This window comes from Megalobrama amblycephala, linkage group LG3 (assembly GCF_018812025.1).
Source record: "Megalobrama amblycephala isolate DHTTF-2021 linkage group LG3, ASM1881202v1, whole genome shotgun sequence".
Classification (NCBI taxonomy): domain Eukaryota; kingdom Metazoa; phylum Chordata; class Actinopteri; order Cypriniformes; family Xenocyprididae; genus Megalobrama; species Megalobrama amblycephala.
In genome coordinates this window covers 7,132,502-7,151,164 of record NC_063046.1, presented here as the reverse complement: position 1 = coordinate 7,151,164, position 18,663 = coordinate 7,132,502, and the positions used below count along the sequence as shown (strand labels likewise).

General features: G+C 33.7%; 1 protein-coding gene and 1 long non-coding RNA gene across 4 annotated transcripts in view; one reads left to right on the top strand and one right to left on the bottom strand.

Annotated features, from left to right (window-relative positions):
- Positions 1-1,603: 1,603 nt before the first annotated feature.
- On the bottom strand, positions 1,604-11,228 carry LOC125264399. Its single transcript, XR_007184077.1, has 3 exons — positions 10,898-11,228; positions 10,530-10,711; positions 1,604-2,569 (listed from the first exon to the last, which is right to left on the bottom strand). It is a non-coding gene; the product is annotated as an uncharacterized LOC125264399 (long non-coding RNA).
- A 4,243-nt stretch (positions 11,229-15,471) lies between these two features.
- The window catches only part of LOC125264397 (transmembrane channel-like protein 3), a 50,410-nt gene continuing 47,218 nt past the window's right edge, over positions 15,472-18,663 (top strand). For 2 of the 3 annotated variants that reach the window (XR_007184076.1, XM_048183667.1), the window contains exons 1-2: positions 15,472-15,545; positions 15,960-16,053. The gene's annotated coding sequence lies outside the window, so the exon portion shown is untranslated. The remainder of the gene's footprint in view (positions 15,546-15,959; positions 16,054-18,663) is intronic. The other variant, XM_048183668.1, reaches the window with a different exon arrangement.

Here is an 18,663-nt window from a genome sequence, read left to right as displayed (position 1 = left end):
TTTTTCCAGTGGGCAAGAATATAGAAGTGATATTATATTTTTACATTTTACAGCAGCCATTCAGCCCTCACATTAGTTGAATCTCTCTTTGAATGGACATGTAAGAAGGTGGGTGTTGTAAGAAGTGTGGAGATGACAGGACTGAGGAAATGTTTTAAGAACAAGCAAGCCAACAAAAGACTAGGGAACATTTCTGATACCTTGAGAGTTGAGACTGCCCCCTAGTGGTAAAAATATTAAAAACACATGTTATTGTGATCCATTACATCATTGTTAAGACAACTCTTTCAGAAAATGTAGATGCAAACAGTCAACAGGGTTACTAAGAATACAAGCATGATTTTTTTGGACAAGAAATCAGGGTTTAACAACAAGGAGTTTGCGGCCAGTTGACAGAGCCGTCACTGCTGCTACTTAAAATCATGACAATTATGCTTGTTTTTAATTTCTTGCAAACTTTTGCCAAATTTGGTTTCCTGTGCTGTATAGCTAACAAAGACTCAAAGCTGCAAAAATGAATTGTGATAGTCTTGAAAGCCTCAGTAACAATGTACTGAAAACTGCAACCCAATCAGTAGTTTTGCATCGTATGCCATTCATTTAAAAAAAAAAAAAGAAAAAAAAGTAGTGTTTATAGAGTTTAAGTTATAGAATTCTCGGCTTGTTTCATTTTTTCTTTTTATAAGAAAAAAAATATTTAAACACTAATACATTTATTCCTTATTCATCATTTATTTATTATTAGGATACATTTCTGGAAACTTTCCACTGGAACTTAACCTGGGGAATTTTGGAAATATTCCAGTTTGGAAACTTAACAGGAATTTTTGAGAATTTATGGGAAATAATTGGAAATTTTGGGAATTTTATATATATTTCTATAAAATGTATCATATACAAACATAAATATAAACATTCTGTTTGGTCATAATAACACAAAATAACATCGTTCTTATTTGCATCCAATTTGCTTCTTATTACTAAATATGTAAAATATATATATTTTTATTGTAGCAGTTATGCGTGTGTTATTTATTTCAGTGTCACATGATCCTTCAGAAATCATTCTAATACGCTGATTTCATACTTAATTATCAATGTTGGAAACAGTTGTGCTGCTTAATATTTTTTTGGAACCTGTGATACTTTTTTCAGGATTCACTGATGAATAAAAAGTTAAAAAGACTAACATTTATTCAAAATATAATATATATGTTTTCTAACAATATAAGTCTTTCCTATCACGTTTTATCAATTTCACACATCCTTGCTGAATAAAAGTATTCATTTCTTTCAAATATAGAAAGAGAAAAAAACACTGACCCCAAAATTTTTCAACATTTAAGTTCTCTGTTATAGGCTAACCTGCTATTTTGCAAATTCTCTGTTTATTCCCGTTTATTCCCATACATTCCCTTTAATTCCCATGGAAAGTTTCCAGCCTTGAAAATTCCTGGAATTTTGCAACCCTATTTATTATCAGTCTTGTACATTTATTTCTTTATTTTCTCTGCATTGCAAACACAATTCACTGACAATTCAGCAATTTGCAACATTGATGAGGCCGTCAAACATTGCAAAAATTACTATGAATAGTCATGAAGTCATGATTATAAAGAAAAAAATGATAAAAAAATAAACACATATACAAATGATATGATAAAAAATAACACATATACAATTTGTGATGGGGTTTGAAAATGTTTACAGAGCAAGTAAAAACCAAAACCACTGACCCAATTGGACCAGTACTATTAAAATCCTGGAGATGATGAAACTGTGCTGTTGTTTACTTTGATGCCATTTAAAATGTATTACATGAATATTGTTTAAAACATATTCCACTAACGACACTCAAACTTCTTTGCTATTTTGTAATTGGTTTGGTTTAGATGAAGATCTCACATTCCACCGGTGTCCACATACCTCCGGTTCACAAAGAATCTCTGTCACTCATAGACTAGACAGCTGCGTTTAGTTTCCCAAGCATACTAAGACAACATGTATACGCGCGATAGCATGGTGACATTACAAAAAAAGCAAAAACTCCCGAAGTAAAAGCCTAAAGCAAACAATATATCCTCAGTGTTGAAATTCAGTGTGGCGGCTAGACTAAAGGGAAAATAAATGCCTTTTAAGGAGGTAGCTGATGTTTAGAGGTCTAATCTGAGGTCCTGGTCATTATGGGGAAGAATAACAGATCGCCATGTGTGTCATTATACAGATGTGGAGCACATAGGCTCATATTGTGCATCTGGGCGTAAGTACTCACAGGAAGAAAACTTGGGACTCTGACACAGAGGCCGCTTGTTTTGGCTGGGTCTTTAGGTCTGACAGTCTTAGTAGATGGATTCTGGGGATCATGGGCGGGGCAGTTTTAAAGGGGTAGAGGAAAGGAGGTCAAAAGGAAGTCTAGGGTTTAGGCCCCCAGAGACTTGCAAATCACAGAGACACAATCCAGAGGCTGCTGCAAACCAGCAATGAAGCTGTTATTATGTGCCAGGGGAGATGAGGTGAGGGAAGCTGGGAAAAAGACCTTGCAGATGTTGAGGCTAGGCCACTTGAACGCCTCCGTTTCATGAAAACAAACAAGCAGATCATATTGGTACTGTAAACTCATATACATTAAGTTAAATTAACTTATATTTTAGTGTTTGTTTAGTCAATCAAGTGAACTCAACGTAATGATTTTTTTTTTTAAACATCTTTTTTGTCTTTATCCCACTCTCTACAACACAATTGTGTGCATATATGATATTTACAGGTGGTTCTATCCAAACTTAAAGAAATATTCTGGTTTTGTACAAGTTAAACTGAACTGACAGCATTTGTGGAATAATATTAATTACCCAAAAAAAAAGAAAAAAAAAAGTTTTGTTTTGACTTGTCGCTCATTTGCTTTGAAAAATGGAGGTCACAGTGAGGCACTTACAATAGAAGAAAATGGAATGGATTTTTGTAGGATTTTAAAAACAGAAATGAGAAGAATGTATTAGATACATTTTTACTGTTAAAACTTGTTATTTAAGCTGTAAAGTCATCATTTTTATAGTCATTTAGGGTTTGAGGCATTGCATTGTCATGGCAAGTTATAAAATTGTATATAACTTTAAATGGAAAAGGAAAGTGATTATTTAAGTTTAGGTATTGGGTAGGATTAAGAATGTAGAATATGGTCATGTAGAATAAGGCATTAATTTGTGCTTTATAAGTACTAATAAATAGCCAATATTCTAGTAATATGCATGATAATAAGCAACCACTGTAGTTAAAATACCCTAAAATAAAGTGTTACCGAGTGTTTTAATGTTTACGACTTAAAAAACACTTAAAAACTAAAAAAAAAAAACTTTCTTGAAAAGTGACCCATAATGCCCCTTTTCACAAGATTGTAATATAAGTCTCTGGTGTCTCCAGATGTGTTTGTGAAGTTTCGGCTCAAAATACCCCACAGATCATTTATTATATCATGTTGTAAATGCCCATTTTTGTGTGTAAGATAAAACATGCTGTTTCCATGTGTGTATCTTTAAATGCAAATGAGTTGCTGCTCCCCACCCCCTTTCCAGAAGAGGGAGGAGCCTGTACAGCTTGTGCCCCGGATACTCTGCCAAACACTAAAACATCGGTTTTGATTATCATCTCTATCGTAGTCACGCTCACGTGACATTGCAGTTCTTCATGCTTTTTTAAGTTATATCAGTCTACACTTCTGATATCTGGTTTTCTGAAGCACGTGCACAGAAAGCTGACTGTCAGACGGTGCATCCCATGAGTATTAAACTAAGTTCTCTTACACGTCTTATTGCTGTTACTGTCAAATATACACAAGGTTACGTCAAAAACACACAAAGATCACATAAACAGTCGTTTATGTCTGTGAACGTAAACAGCAGGGAAAGAAATGGCATGCGTATATTAGATCTGTGTATTAAAGTGACAGCAGCGTAATATACAGTATCTACTGCTGTTTATGCTGTTAATATGAACCAATCAACAAAAGAAAAACAGAAAATCACTCACTGCTCTTGACTGAATAACTTTAGTAGCTTTAATAAGAATATATTTTCTTACTTGAATGCTGCTTTTAAAGGGTTAGTTCACCCAAAAATGAAAATTCTGTCATTAATTACTCACCCTCATGCCGTTCCACACCCGTAAGACCTTCGTTCATCTTCAGAATGCAAATTAAGATATTTTTGTTGAAATCCAACAGCTCAGTGAGGCCTCTATAGCCAGCAATGACATTTCCTCTCTCAAGATCCATTAATGTACTAAAAACATATTTAAATCAGTTCATGTGAGTACAGTGGTTCAATATTAATATTATAAAGCAACGAGAATATTTTTGGTGCGCCAAAAAACAAACAAAATAACGACTTATTTAGTGATGGTCGATTTCAAAACACTGCTTCAGGAAGCTTCGGAGCGTAATGAATCAGCGTATCGAATCATGATTCGGATCGCGTGTCAAACTGCCAAACTGCTGAAATCACGCACTTTTGGCTTCGACATGCTGAATCATAACGCTCCGAAGCTTCCTGAAGCAGTGTTTTGAAATCAACCATCACTAAATAAAGTCGTTATTTTAGTTTTTTGGCGCACCAAAAATATTCTTGTCGCTTTATAATATTAATATTCAACCACTGTACTCACATGAACTGATTTAAATATGTTTTTAGTACATTAATGGATCTTGAGAGAGGAAATGTCATTGCTCCCTATCAAGGCCTCACGGAGCCATCGAATTTCAACAGAAATATCTTAATTTGTGTTCCGAAGATTAACAAAGGTCTTACGGGTGTGGAACGACATGAGGGTGAGTAATTAATTACAGGATTTTCATTTTTGGGTGAACTAACACTTTAAACGCTCTGGCGAGAAGATAAACATGGCCGACTGTGTACAGCTCACTGAGGGCGGGGTCTATGCTAATAGGGCAGAGTCTGTCAGTCGTGGGCGGGGCCTGTGCAATGTGACATCAGATCGCATAGAAACTTATTCTGAGACACTGCTAATGATTTATGGGAAGTGGGTGGATTTTTACCATTTTAGGCTGGTTGTGTACACACATTTATGTTCAAATACCATGTAAAAGTGAATTTTTCATAATAGTTCCCCTTTAAAGAAAAGCAGGGATAAATCAAAATGAATTTGATAGAAATGCTGTCGATTAAGCGTAACTGAACTGAGAATATTCATTTAAAATCCATAAAAAAAATCTGTGTAAAAACTATAGGATTGTTTGACCTGTATTATCATCCCCCAGGCATAAATCCTAAATCCGATCATTTATAATAGTAGCTCATCTTTCCTCAAGCTGTTTGATTTGAGGCATTATTTATGTCCATAGCAAGTTGCATGCAAAAGTTAGATTTAGGTATTTTGAAAAACCCTAATAAAATATGCAAAAAGAAGCACAAAATGAATCTATGCATCAATACAAAGACTCCTCGACGGCCTGCAGGATGCGTTCCAAAACACTGCTTTGTTCGAGTTATCTTCATCGTGCCTTTCTGTACACCTACAGTTTTAGGTTAGGCATCACAGTGCCCAGGTTTTTCATTTATACCGGGTTATAATTCCAGATTAGTGCTAAATCTCCTTACTTTTACTTAGATTTGTGAAGCATGCAAAAGAGCCTTTGCAGCTAGGAAAATAAGACCCTATTTCAGAGTCATAAAAATACTGAAGGCACAGTCGGTTGCTTTAGCAGAATCAAGAATCATGTTAGGTGAACATCTGTAGGAAATTGATAAAATTCATTTAGCTTGTTAGGTGACCAATGCGATTAGCAAACATAAATCAGCTGTTTGCTGCTGTATGAAGGTCTTTTGAAAAGAACAAACCTTCTGCTGATGTAGATACAGAACTGACTTCAGGCTTGTTATTTTAACAAAGAGGGCTTGGGTTCATCAAGTTTAATGCGCATATGCGCTCACACTTCTGTCTTGTGCTTTGACATAAAGGGAAAAAAAAATTGCATTTGTGCACAGATGTTTATCGATTACGAGAGAATAAATGCATCGAGAGCAATGCAAATACATGGAGAAAAATCTGATACAAAGAGACAGAAGCAAACATTGACTTTTAGACAAAAACTACTTTGAAAGAAGGCAAATTCATTCAGTACAATAACAAATTAAACTCTACAATCTAAAGCTCTGGATCACAGAGAACGAATATTAAGACTAGTGCTGTGCCATTCATTTAATTTAATTTCATTTCATTTCAGAGTTGAAATTTCTTTCCTGCTTTGTCTTGATCCTTAAATGAACCTATAAGATCTATCTGGATTTTTTCCTTAATTTTATGGTCTGTCTAACCCAATGCTCCTCAAACTTTTCAAGCCAAGTAACCTTTGATCAAATCACCAATGTTTAATTTCACTACTGAATATAAATATCTATAAACAAAATATTAATAAAAATGATGCGCGCACACACACACAAATGAAAACTATAATCTGATTTACAAATAAATGACAACTTATGAGCCAGTTCTTTTTAGGGAATCAAAAACACAAAGCATGATCAGTGTAGCACAACTCCTGCATGAGACAAATTACTCTTAAAGGATTAGTTCGCTTTACAATGAAATTACCCTCAGATTTACTCACCCTCAAGCCATCCTAGGTGTGTATGACCTTCTTATTTTTGATGAACACAATCGTATATTAATAAATATCCTGACGCATCCTTCTGAAGCGAAGCGATGCATTTATGTAAGGAAAATATCCATATTTAACAATTTATAAAGTATGTAGCTTCCACCAAATATGGATATATTTCTTACACAACTGCATCGCTTCGCATCAGAAGGCCTTTATTATCCCCCTGGAGCCCTGTGGAGTACGTTTATGATGGATGGATGCACTTTTATGAGCTTCAGACTCATTGCCCCCGTTCACTGACATTATTAAGCTTGGATGTGTCAGGATATTTTATTAATATAACTTCAATTGTGTTCATCAGAAAGAAGAAAGTCATACACCTATGATGGCTTGAGGGTGAGAAAAGCTTGGGCTAATTTTCATTCTAATGTGAACTAATCCTTTAAGAGGGTTTTAATGAATTCTTCAATATATTTTACTGCATATTTAGAAAGAAAAAGTCTATGAAAAGCTTGTGAACGAGTTTCAATAGGGAAATCTGATACCCAATCCTAGATGTGCACCACCAGAGGGCGCTGTAGCACAGGACCAACTGATGGTCCAACTGACAGGACCAACTAACCTGTTCTTATACTGCCTGATGGGAAATTCAAACCTCCGATTTAGGCATTAGTTTTTGTGACGTGTCATGCATTCAAGACATACATGGAAAAATAACACAGAAGTAGTCTAAAAAAAAAATAAAAAAAACTACATCTGAATTTAAAATAATGAAAAGAATTTGTTTACACATGGTATCAAAACTAAATGTTCGTGTTACATAAAGCAAACCGTGAGGGATTATAGTCTAAAGTCGAGTTCTTCTATCAGCTGTTCCATACACCACCTTTAAAATAATCGAAATACAGCATGTCAAAGTGAAATTACTTGCATAATAATTCATTATAATTCAATACAGACTTTTTTTCCAATGATCTCTATATTATACAGCATATTATACAGCATTTTTACAATATTTCCAACATTATCATTATATTTCCATGGGACATTATACAGCTTCTCTTTCTGTAAATGTATCTTGTTGAAAATATCAGCCTTTCTATCAGCTTCACATGTTTGTGAGACTTACTTTCTTATTTTTAGATAGCTCCTGTAATTTTTCTCTTAGCATGCCATATTGTCTCTACAATTAAAAGTTCAGGAAGTAAAGCATGTGTTGAGTACACAGAATAACGAATGCATTTTGTAAGCAGTTTAGTGTTATCAACAACTAAAACTATTAAAAATTGTTTATATATTGTTGTTGTTAATAGAAATTAAGGTGAAATAAAAAAAAATATTAGATGAATAAGTTTCATTTAAAAAATATGAAATATTACAACTAACTGAAATAAAAAAAGCAAAATAAAAAAAATCTAATAAAAAAGACAAATACACATAAAATGATTAAAACTAAAACTGAAATTAAAATGGAACCCGAAAATGTAAAATACAAAAAAAAAAAAAAAAAAAAAAAACATAAAAGATTAATAAATACTATTATGTATATAAATGAATAATACTAAAATAGTACTGAAGCGGCATGCTAAACGCTCACATTTGTCTGAAATTTAGCATTCTTACCAATATTCAGACAATTACATCATTAAAATTTACAGAAAAGTGACTGTTAGGCGGTACATAATCCTAAATAACTAAGCATATAATTGGCTCCAAATAAATAAATAACAATAATATGAAAGTAAGAAATATGCATACTTTCTGTAAAACTAATTTCTTTGAAGTTTTGTGTCCTAAAATTCAAAACAACAAAACGGTGAGCTTAACAAGGTCACTCCGCCTACTTATCAAAAAAAGTGGCAGAAAAATAAAACTTGTCTTAGCAGCAGCAATGGTTGTAGAGCTGATCTCTCAGTTGGCTCCAGTATACTCAAAAAATGAGACAAGTTCACAGGAAGTTCATGTCTGCTTTCCTTTCATATGACAACCCTTTCATGTCTGTCTCCCAGCCGCCTACAGCCTCACTGCAGCAAAAGGGATCTAATCTGCACTTCATACTGAATGTGTACATCAAACCAGCTCAATATTTAATGCAGCCACTTTTAGCCTTGAGACTCTCATATTCTCTTTGAATTATGCAAAGATTCACAACATTATTAACTTTTTTTTGTACTGTATTGATCAAAATGCAATGGAAACAATAAAGTTATAGATGTCTCATTTATTTAGCAGTTTCTAATACTCAACACTGTGTTCTTTGCAGACATAAGGAGGCAGCCTATGAAGGCCTTTTATTATTATTTTATTAAAGTGCTTCTTTAAAAAGTCATCTCCCTCACAATGTAAATGCATGTCATTTCTTAATGCACAGCTATGGCTTACTTTATATAATGAACAAATCTGTGATGCATATGCACATTATATAACAAGTATTTACTGTGAAATTAACTGGCATCAACAATGCAATCTTAACTTACGTCCACTAGGTGTCAGCAGCGCTCTATTCGCTCAACAGGTTCGTCACGTCACTTCTTATCAAGACTGGCAAAATAACCTTATATGCAATGCAACCTTTTATGTATATATGACCAGTTGTAAAGTAACTGCACCCACGTGTTTTTGATGCCAAGCTTGACAAATATATAGAATTATTATAAAAAAAAAAATAATAATGATAATTTTGCATCTCATAAGAGAAGATGTATGCTTAAAAAGTCTTTAAATTAAAAACCATTGATGTGTGTCAAAAATAATATTAATAAAACACACTTAACTCTCTGCTAGAATAAAACATTCATCAGTCGATTACACAGCAGATTATGACATCCCCAGACTGCTACACAGAAGTTAATTGAAAATATTGTTTTCATTTTTGTACCCTTTGAAGTGTTGACAAGAGATACTAGCAGCATGTCATCTTATCTATCAGCACTCTGTTTCTCTTTAGAGAAATGCCAACTCAGAGGATTGAAAACATCTAAACAATTACTGCTTAAAGTAAGAGAAGGTTTCGCAACAATGTTGTTAGTTGTGACCACTATCCTTGATCCCATGTAAGATTATAGGGTTAGTTCACCCAAAAATGAAAATAATGTCATTAATTACTCTCATGTCGTTCTACACTCGTAAGACCTTCATTCATCTTCAGAACACAAATTAAGATATTGTTGATAAAATCCGATGACTCAGTGAGGCCTCTATTGAGAGCAAAGTCATTCAGACTCTCAAGATCCATTCATTTACAAAAAAAACATTTAAATCAGTTCATGTGAGTAAAGTGGTTCGATATTAATATTATAAAATGGCGAGAATACATTTTGTGCTCCAAAAAAAACCCCAAAATAATGACTTTTCAACAATATCTCGCGATGGCCGATTTCATAACACTGCTTCAGAGCTTGATGTTGCTTGAAGATGAACAAATGTCTTACAGGTGTAGAACGACATGAGGGTGAGTAATTAATGACATTATTTTAATTTTCTAGTGAACTAACAATTTAAGAATAATTGTGTATAAATACCATAGGTAGATTATATAAATTCAAAGGTATTCTGTGCCACTAGCAACAACAAATAGATTAAGAATTAAACATGCTTTTTTAAAATTTAATATTAAAAATATTTAATATTATTTTATTTATTTGCATTTATATTATTTTTACCTTAATATTATTTTATTATAATCGAGTATTCTTTAAAAAGTAGTTCCGTTCACACTGACAGCGATTAAATCAATGCGGATCGAAGTGTACTTTGGCAGTGGCCGCATCGTGTCGCTGTTCATTTGTCGCTGCATCTTTTTTTTTTTTTTTTTTTTTTTAGATATGTCCCTATGTCCTTTAATTATTAAAAGCCTCTTAACTTGCTTTGTCTGTTAAATTCAGATCAAACCTTTAAGAAACGCCATACTTCTTACCGGTTCAGACACCAAACGTCTTCGTGAGGGGAATCATTCCGCTGATTCCTGCAGTAATCCGTTCCGGTGTTTCTGTCTTCCTCGAGCAAGAAGCCTCGCCATCTTGAACGCGAGCGATCGTGGTCGTGAACGGAGATTCCAGGCAAGTGAACGAGTTGAAATCTCTAACGGGAAATCCCAGTCTGTGTATTGACAGATTTTGGATTATTATATTTAGTTTTAACTCCAGAATAACTATATAGAGTCAGTTCCACCAAAATTGCAGGTCAAGCTTACAATACTTGGTCTCACTGGCCCAAAAACGGCACTATTCAAACATATTCCACAAAATGATACATATTTTGAATACAAAATTGAATAAAACTCACCAGAGACCCGATAAATAAGCCAAATGAACAATTCGTGTACTCTTCAATAAAGCGTTATTTATCTGCGATCTCCGTGTTGTCAACTTCGCTCAAATGTGGGGTGTGCGGAAACGGAACGTTTCGGTAACATCTACTTTAATTTCATTAGTTGTTTGTTTTTATGTTGAAATCACTTCTTGAAAACTTTGAGGAGATCTGGGAGAATTTTTGTTTTCCTACTTTCTCCATAAAGCGGTTTTAAGGTGCGTTCACGCGGCCTCGTAATTCCTGTAGTTACGAGATTCTAGCTTGTAAAATGCGTTCACGTCCTCGTAGAGGTCGTAATTACAGCTTGTAAGCTGGGAGTTTTCTGAAAGCTCCCACATGTACCACGTGGCCGCTGTACCACCTGACCGCTGTAGATTAATTTAGGCGTTGATAGTGATGCCATGGAAACGCTTAATTCCCAGTCAAAGAACAGCTCCGAATATAACGTCACGTGTTGCCATTTCAAGATACCGGTAAATACGAGGTGACGTGAAGGCAGCTTTATTATGTCTTTCATTTGATTGGTCGTTTGACACCTGCAGTGACATTCTTTCTCTTTGATTGGTTGTTTTGGAACTGCATTGTTGAGGCAAGTTCATTTTATTTACATAAATTAGCATATATCTAATTTTACTATACTTTTTCACTGTTTTATCTCTCTTTATTCTTACTTAAAGGGTTAGTTCACCCAAAAATGAAAATAATGTAATTAATTACTCACCCTCATGTCGTTCTACTCCCGTAAGACCTTCGTTAATCTTCGGAATGTAAATTAAGATATTTTTGATGATATCCGATGGCTCAGTGAGGCCTCTATTTACAGCAATGACATTTCTTCTCTCAAGATCCATTAATGTACTAAAAACATATTTAAATCAGTTCATGTGAGTACAGTGGTTTAATATTAATATTATAAAGTGACGAGAATATTTTTGTGCTCCAAAAAAACAAAATAATGACTTTTCAAAAGTGATGGGCGATTTCAAAACACTGCTTCGGAGCTTTGCGAATCGAATCAGTGACTCCAAAGTCACGTGATTTCAGCAGTTTAGCCATTTGATAGGAGATCTGAGTCACTGATTCGATTCTCAAAGCTCTGAAGCAGTGTTTTGAAACTGGCCCATCACTATATTGTTGAAAAGTTGTTATTTTTATTTTTATTTTTTTGGTGCACAAAAATATTCTTGTCGCTTTACAATATTAAGGTATAACTACTGAACTCGGGTGTCTGAACTGTTTTAAATATATTTTTAGTACCTTTATGGATCTTGAGAGAGGAAATGTCATTGCTCCCTATGCAGACCTCACTGAGTCATCGGATTTCATCAAAAATATCTTAATTTGTGTTCCAAAGATGAACGAAGGTCTGTAGAATGACATGAGGGTGAGTAATAAATGACATTATTTTCATTTTTGGGTGAACTAAACCTGGGATCTTCTCTTAGTCTGGATTCTAAAGAAAATATTTTATATATATATATATATATATATATATATATAATGTATATGTATATATTATCTTTATGTATTTAAGTAGTGTTTATGTATTCTAACGTTGTTTCCAGTGGTAAAATTGTGACTGTATAACCCTAAGTTAGTTGGGGTAGTTTTGACAGGAATGAAAATGAATCTGAGAGGTAGAAGAGCAGTGCGTTCAGTGGATTGTGCTCACTGATCTATATATTAGCTATATATTTATATAGATCACTGATTGTTTAAAAACATATTAGTTGTTCAACTAACAAAATGTCTTTTCAAATGAAAAGCAAAAAAAAAAGTAGACTCCATAAAACAGTTTTTGAAAGTTTTTTGTTGTGAAAAGTATGTAATCTAGGACCTTCATACAGTGTCATTGTAAAGACTGCAAAGGCCCATTCATACCAAGGATGATAACAATAACGATAGACATAGGATTTAGTTTTAAAAGTTGTTATAAATTAAAAATAAAAGAGCTGAGTCCACAACGATAACAACACAGATGACTGACATGGTTGGAATTACCTTCTGAACAATTTTTGATAGCCGATAAACTATAAAAAACATTGACAGCCAATTGGAATCCATCCAGCTTTAGGAGCTTGAGCATTTAAAGCTGCAAAATGTTAAACTCAATATTGCATCTAATAGGCATGTGACGGTATCAAATTTTCATTTTGCAATAATTGCTGAAGCTTTTATCACGGTAAACAGTATTATCACGATATTGAAATAAGTTGCAAAAAAAGTGTTGTCATAGTATAACTATTTTTCTTATAACAACAAAAAACCTCTGAACATTTTCAATTCAATTCACATTTATTTGTATAGCGCTTTTCACGATACATATCATTTCAAAGCAGCTTTGCATGTCAACATCACAATTTAAAGAATGCAGTTAGCAAATAATGTAATAATTTAGGCAATTAATTTACAATCACTGTTAGCAGTTTAACTGAACGTAGAAGCAATGAGCTCCTGGAAAAATGAATTACGTATTAACAATAATTAGGATATATAGAAATATAATAATATTAAATATAGTAATATTAAATACAATAATGCAGTACACAAATTATAAAGTAAAATGTTTCAAACAGATTAAAGTGCAAAAGAATTATAAAGAACAACAGGTAACACTATATAAGGTCTCATTATTTAACGTTAGTTAATGCATTAACTAAGATTAAGAATGAGCAATAGCTACATTTGTTACAGAAGGTATTATTTTTTTGTTAATATTAGTTAAAAAATACAACTGATCATTGTTAGTTTTAGGTCCATTAAATAATAATTACAACTTTTGACTTTAGTAATGTTAAAGGTCCCGTTTTTCGTGGTTTTTTGAAGCTTTGATTGTGTTTATAGTGTGCAGTATAACATGTGTTCATGTTTCGCGTGTATAAAAAAACAGTATTTTTCACATAATTTACTTATCTGTATACCGCTGTTTCCACTGTCATAAAAACGGGCTGATGACTTCCTTGTTCTATGAAGTCCCTCCTTCAGAAATACGTAACGAGTTCTGATTGTGCCAGCGGTTCCTGTGTTGTGATTCGACAGCAGCTTAGCGCTCCTTGCCCGGAAAGGTCACGCCTCTTACCATAACGTGGAGATGCACGCGCTCAGTGTTATTGTAAACATGTCTTTAATTTTACCCTATCAATTTGAGCCGGAATCAGACCCGGTGATTGGACTGCGGGATGAAAATAACAGCTTTTCGACGAAATGGCGACAAACACAATCTACAAACGCAACTCTTGTGTATTCCTGTGGGCGGAGGTTAGTCAAAAAACTGTTTTAGTGATGTCATTAAAGAAGGAAGTAGAGGGATGTAGTCCAAACTGGCCGTTCGATGTAGGCGACTTCTGTTAAATAAAATATCTCGCTTGGCATTGAACTTTGAGCTTTAAAATTTTACAGATTTTATTTATACTCTAACAACAACATTACACACTAACTAAAGTTTGAAACATGGGATCATGAAGAACGGGACCTTTAATAAACATTAACTAGAAATTAACATTAACTACGATTAATAAATGCTATTTTAAATGCTAATAAATGCTATAATAAAAGTATTTTTTTATTGTCAGTTTGGTAACGTTTAACATTTTAACTAATGAAGCCTTAGGTCATCAAGTATTACTGAACAATAACAAATAATCAGATAATTTTCAATCAATTTAGGGCATGTTGTAGTTCATATAAAAATATAAAAATGTTTAAGTTTGAAAATAAATAGCCAATTAAATCTTTAAGTATCAAGTATATGGTACTGTGATGAACAACATTGCAAATACAAAAAAAAAAAAAAGAATGGCTTTTTGAAGCATTTTAAAATCTATAGTACTGCAGCTGCTTTGTTAGCAGGGTTCCCGGGGTAACCGCTGCATTTCTGCTGTCAGAGAGTGAACGTGCACTTTCATCCAGCACGTCTCTTTCACTCGTTCTGCCATGTGCTTCTCATGCACATTGGGTTTGTGTACATAGTGTGCGTGCCTCTTTGATGCCGCATACAGCAATGTTGTGGATTTTATACGGCTGACAGGTACAAATTAGAATAATTTGTAATAAATAATTATATTTTGAGGTGCCCACGGTAACAGTATCGTGTATATTCATTATCGTGATATTTCGAATTACTGAATATCAGCATATGTCTAGCATCTAACCTGACTCAGGTCTGTTCACTTCTGTAGTTTTGTGACCATGTAACATGGCATTGTGTTCTTATCAATAGATTTTAGTAAACATTTCTTTTTACCAACTTTTCTCATTGTACTCTTCCCAAAATATACTCTAGCCCAGTGTCCTTCCATTTGCACCACAAGGTCTTTGATAATGTGAACTGCATTACTGCAAACCAGATAAAACTTTGCAGGATTTACAAAGGGGCATGCAATTACTTTTTGAATTGACATTGGTTATATCACAGCCCAAACGATTCACTTCGGCCAGGCTTGATTGTCTTTTAGAGTTATAGCAATGGTTAAACTACACACTCTGCCTGCAATCCAAATTTCCTCTTTGAGATAATAAATTTGACTTGTCTTGACTTTTCTCTTTTTAGGACAGTCCTCTCATAAAGACCAATCTCTATGGGACTGTGGTAAAGTGAAATGAAGAATGGATTTGTATGATTGTGAGTGACCTTCAACTTGACCTGTGGTTGGCCCACCAATGTATATCATTATTTACTTAATTTTTATATTTTTTGGCAGATGCTGGAATGTCTTATCAAATAATTAGAAACTACAACAAAAAGAACAACTAATATAAGAAAACAATAGTAATCACTGTTTCCTAACTGAATTTATAGTAGATGATGGTTCTAAATGTGTTTGTCATTCAGCTTGATTTTACTCTTCTTGGCATGATAACTGATATCATAATAAGATTGGAACGATAACTGACGCTATGTTTGGGAAGGGGTCAGTTTACGTTACTGTTTCAGCACAGCTCAAATGCGATCAATAAGCCTCATTGATTTGTTTTATTGGGTTAAATGTCAAATTGAAACCTGACCTCTGGGACTGTAATTTGTCGTTTGTTTCAGGGCTCAAGATAGACAGTCGGCTGTAAAAACAAAATACAACAAAATGGCTCAATACATATGATTCTGATAAATGATGACATCATTGCTTTTAAAGGTATTTTTGGTTGACTTGTTGCTTTTTGCATTTTGTTATATACAGTGAATGTACATATAAATCCTGATATTAACTGATGTACAGACCCGTTCACACCAAGAACAATAACTATAATGATAACGATAAATATATAGTTCTAAAAATAAAATAAGAGCACAGTCCTCATCACGACTATAACGAAAACAACACAGAGGAACGAAATTGTTGGAATCATTTTCAGAACAATATTATTTTCCAGTTGATGAATGATGAACAGTGACAGCCAATCAGAATCCATCCTGCTTTAAAGAGCTTGAGACAAAATTCAGTGTGCGCTTATAATAAACAGAACGATATCGTCCGAGAAATAAAGTGCAGAGGTGTTATGTGCGCTGTGTGAACATGATGGTTATTGTAGTTTTAGACTAAATGTGAACATGTATTTACTCATCTCACTTGCACAAAAACATTCAGTATTCCTCAAAATGAATAAAAACACTGAAACTCAATCTAAGAACTTTACGCAAACTTGTAATAATTAACTATATTAAATTACACAAATATACTTTATGTATTTAATCTCACTTTAATAACCAATATCTTTGCTGCTGACTTTCAATGATCCAATTCAATCGTACTAATAAGTAAAATTACTTTAGATTTAGAAATAAGAGTGTTGAACTTCCTTTTCTTGTATCCTATTCTTTTTTTAATCCAATTCAGCACAGCTGAAAGGTTTGTTTGAGCTGCGCCCTCTACTGGCGTAAATATGCATTTCCTTCAACCTGAGGCTTATTCATTACACTTTTGGTCTGAAAGGGCCTTAACATTTGACAAAAATGTAACCTTTTTGTTGTTATTACGCATTACTTTTCATAAAAAGTAACTAAATGACGAAATTAGTTACTTTTTTAGGGAGTAACGCAATATTGTAATGCATTACTTTCAAAAGTAACTTTCCCCAACATTGGTTATCATTATAGTTATCTTTACAGTTATCTTCCTTTGAGTGAACGGGCCTTAAAAGTCTGCATGCATTCTATGGAATAAGAGAATGAACATAATGAGAGAACATTAACAAAGGCCTAATAAAACTGTACTCTGGATTTAATTTAATTAATTTCCGCTTGTAACAATAGGACTGCACAGTGCTCATGCACCAAATTTTTATCACATAATTTAGTGTGCTGTAGGCTGTAGCTAATAAAAACACAGAGTGCAGAGCAGAAAGATTGCTAAAAAAAAAAGGTATTTTCCTCACATGCACCCTCTTAATGTAATTATAATGAGATTTAGTCAATATTGCATTATATTGATGGTCAAAAACATTGAAATGAAAACATTTTTAGGGATGTCACCTAAAAAATCCAGTATGTCCATAGAAATGTGTTTTGCATTTGACATAAGTAGATTAAAACAGTGGCCAATAACACGCCTACTATATGGGGTAAAAATAACCACAGTTCTTAGCGAATAATCAGAATAATGAAAATTAATGAGGAATTAATTTTTAATAATCAGAATATTGAGGAGGCAGCATCTCCTCGAGAGACAGGATGAGAAAAAAATAAATATTACAAAAATAAAACTACGCAAATATTACAAAATGTGTATAAATCACTCGCTTTTCTGAAGTAACACTGTCTAACAGCGACACCCGCAGGTAAAGTTACAGCAGGAGTCCATGTCCGTCTTGCCTCCCCTGAGCCCATTGACTTTTAACAGATCCCCTAAAGCGTACGCTGGGTTTAGTGGGGGGTAATTGAGAATGAATGGGGGAAAGTTACATGAGAGGAGGCAGTGTCTTCTATCGCGCTATGATTGGATGTGATTGGTTCACACGATAAATCCCGCCTCCCGACAAAGAATAATAACTTCTCCACAACTATCGTTCATTGTAAGTTAATGCATTAACTAACATTATCTAATGGGACCTTATTGTAAAGTGTCACCTATTGTTCTTTATAATTATTTTGTATTTTTACTTTTATAAATTTTGTTTCTTGTTTTATTGTATTTAAATGTTCAGAATTTTTCAGATTTTTTTTTATTATTTATTAAACCTGTTATAGTACTCCAACACACTTTTTGCAACTTATTTCAATATTGTGATAATACCGTATACCGTGATAAAAGCTTCAACAATTATCGTGACATGAAAATTTGATACCGTCACATGCCTGTGTTATTCACATATCTTTATTATTACTTTACTATCTGTGTACTGTTGTTGTCTCTGTGCACTGGAAGCTGCTTCTGTGACTAAAACAAATTCCTTGTGTGTGCAAATGTACTTAACAATAAATCTCTTTCTGATTCTGATATTAAAAATAGCACTTTAGAACACTTTGGTGTTCTACATGGGCCGAGTGATTTTTCCTGGAATAGGCCTTTTTCCTGATGTGTCCTATAAAAGAGTCTAAATTAGACTTCTGCTTATGGAAAAGTGAGAGTGGTGAGCTAGAGTTACATATGGCACATTGTAATATTGAGCTACAATGGGCCTTTTTTCTTTCACAAGAGGGGACATTTATTTTCCTTGTACGTGACTGTTGTTTAATTTCAGTATACTCTAAGGCCACTTTATAAGGAAAACTGGAAATTCGCCCATGTGTGCCTACTTAAAATTCA